The 3,335-nt window shown below is 36.5% G+C and overlaps 1 pseudogene; it reads left to right on the forward strand.

The window, feature by feature from the left end:
- Positions 1-2,184: 2,184 nt before the first annotated feature.
- LOC145285207 (5S ribosomal RNA) lies at positions 2,185-2,303 on the forward strand (annotated as a pseudogene).
- The last annotated feature ends 1,032 nt before the right edge of the window (positions 2,304-3,335 follow it).

Genomic DNA, 3,335 nt, shown 5'->3' on the forward strand with positions numbered 1-3,335 from the left:
ATCCAAAAGGGACATCATTTTTATTTTATTTTATGTTTTGCATTGTGTCTTTGGTGATCGGGAGATCCTATTTATTAAAAAGGAGTATATAAAGTGATAACATACTACGAACATTAAATTAGTGCCTGTATGTACTATATTCGTAATATTCGTAGTATGTTATCGCCTTATACGCTCCTTGTTTTAAATTCCCGATGTTACAATATTTTTGGACTATAATGGGGTATGATCCGCATAGTCGGTAGATTCTATTTATAAACGATGCTACTAGGAACTGAAGAATCGAATTAATTCACGTTCTGCTACCAACCAATCAGAAACCAGAATCGCTCCCTAAATATTAAACCTTTCTGTAACAATTTCGCATATGTTTTCTCTGTCTCAACACGGGAAGAATGTTTTGCTCTGTGGATTCCAACTCGAGAACTGTCTACTGCAAAACAGTCACCTCCCAGGACTTGTGTAGAACAACGAACCATCGGAAACTTTCTGAAACTAAATATTATTTACACTTCAAATAATTTATAATCTGGAAACCGTGACAAACGTACGTACGTTCGTTAAAGGTACTACGGTATTAATATATAGATTTCACTGTTCAAATTCTGAAAATACTTATTAAAAAGAGGATAGAAGCGACGCATCTATATATTAATTTAATGTTCGAACATTCAATTAGTATATGTCCGTTCTGGCCACATGTGCCATTGATTTTGTCCAGCAGTCTTTAGCATGGTCCAGTCTTCTCCATAACTCATTCGTTTGTACGTTTTCCACACAGCTTACAAGGGAAGTAATCTTTCGACGGAATAGTAGCCCTCTTCACTCAATTGTGTAATTAAATATTTCCACATGGTTGGTAGACAGATTATCCCTTTTGGATTAATGTACGTCTTTCTTCAATCATACCGTATGTCTGTTTCGTGTATTCATTTTCTTGTGTTTTCTATAAGTCTTTTACGCAGAATCGTGAACTTTTACAACCAAAATCAATGTATTCTGCCGTGTGCATGCGCTTTCTTGTTTGCTACTTTTTAAAGGTCGTCTTGACGGTTTCTTCATTAATTTCATTATTTTGTCTATTTTTCCATATCCGAAAGTTCTTTTTTTCATGTCTTTCAACCATTTGGCATTTCTATGGTGTTCATGTCATTTTTCCCGTATATTTCGCAAGAATAATTTTGTTTCTGTCCAACCCGGTTGTTCTCTTTTTACCCTTCATCTTTATATATATATATATATATATATATATATATATATATATATATATATATATATATATATATATATATATGTGCATGTATATATGTGTGTGTATAACTATTTGTGTCTGTGCATATATGTGTGTATATTTGTGTGCGTGTGCATATATATGTGTTTATATATATGTGTGTATGTATGTATATATTGTATGTATATAATGTGTGTGTATGTATATAATATGTGTATGTATGCGTGTGCATATGTATGTATATGCGTATATATATATACGCATGTAAATGCATATGTACGTATATGCATAATGCATATATATGTTTGCGTATAGGTAATATATATGTATAGGTATGTAGATGTGTAAACTTATATGTGTATTTATGCATATATATGCATGTGTAGGCATGTATGTGTATAGATATGCATATATATATATATATATATATATATATATATATATATATATATATATACACGCTCTCACTTTAATATGAGTTGACTTCCTATAATGGCTCGATAGAATTGACTAAAAGTATTGACATTCGGAAGAATACAAAAAATGTCATCAATTCCGTGTGGAAATGTGTTGCTTCTGCTCAGATAAACGAATTCTATGCCGGAATGAATAAACATGTGCAATGAGAAGAAAACAAACTAAAATAGGTCTTTTGTTCGCTAGATTGCGACTTGAAACACTACAAGGAAACATTTTTGTCTGAAAAGGAAGGGTGGACTTGAAAAAGGCCGAGCGGAAATATTCAAACTCTCGCCTTATGAATTGTTACTCTCTTCGCGCCCACCTCCTTACCGATATCCTCACGCTTCCCCCATTTTTCAGAAAGACGTAGCATTTCTTCTTTTTTTCTTTTTTAATTTTCATATTCAAAAATAAACAAAGTTTCGTAGTCCTTTTTAGATGAGTATTGATGACTTATGTCATTTCGATTATTCGTACTGCCATCCACATCCTTATACGGCATAATCACGTTGATGCACCGGTTCCCATCAGATCACCGAAGTTAAGCAACATTGAACCTGGTCATTACTAAAATGGGTGACCAATTTGGGAAGTCTAGGTGCTGTATGTAGGAGGACGACGACACCTCCCTGCAAAAAGTTGCAAAAACCTAACGGGGATATACATGCGACTGGGGGCCGCTTGTGAATTTCATACTCCCATGAAACTTCCTCCTTCGGAGGAAACCGGTTAAATCCTGAATAGGGTTGGTGCTGACTGCACACACATTCACATCTTTAGTATTATTTTGAAAAAAAAAATGTTTCGATCGATGCCTTCAATAAGTTTCCAGACTTTTTTCATGCGGCCATTTTGATTGATAGTGCACATATGGAACTTTATTCCCCTTCGAAGTAATCTCCTTCGGCTGCAATGCACTTGTACCGTTCCAACAACTTCTGGAAGGCCCTATGGGAGTCCTCTGGTGTGAGCGTGTCAATGACTCTCGTCACAGAACCTTTCATCTCCTTAATTCTCCCATAACGACAGCATTTAAGGGTTTCCTTGAGCTTAGGAAATAACGAAAAGTCACCTGGATCAATAGCTGGACTGTAGGTAGGGTAAAGAACTGTCTTAATGTCCAGGTTTGTCAAATAGTCTGTGACAAAGATGCTGTTATGGACTGGTGCATAGTCCTGGTAGAAATGCTGCTGACACGATTTGAAGAGTGCTAGCCTCTTCCGACAGAATCTCATCCTAAACTCCCTTAAAACCTCAACATAATATTCGTTGCTGACTGCCTGCACGTACTGTCAAAAAAGGGATCATCATGTTTCTGGGTGGATTTGCTCTGTATGGCCTTCTTGGGTCTGGGAGAGACACCCAAATAGATAGAGAAGAGCGTACTGACCAGATATCCGTTGGATAAGTGCAAAGAGAACTGGTACCTTGGGGAGGCTTATTGCCACTCAAATCCCAGCGAAGTCCAATAGCCGCTGCCAACGAGAAAACAATGGCAAGCAGCTGTTGCGATAATGCAAATTTATTTGCAAATACTATCGAAAGAGGTGGAAAGTACTGAAAATCTGGGGAGACTTGTTGTCACTCAGCTTTCACGGAACACCACAGACTGTTTTCAAGGAGAGATCTTTGATAACCTGCG

The sequence above is a fragment of the Euprymna scolopes genome, chromosome 1 (assembly GCF_053919585.1).
Source record: "Euprymna scolopes isolate OS-2025 chromosome 1, ASM5391958v1, whole genome shotgun sequence".
NCBI classification, from domain to species: Eukaryota; Metazoa; Mollusca; class Cephalopoda; order Sepiida; family Sepiolidae; genus Euprymna; species Euprymna scolopes.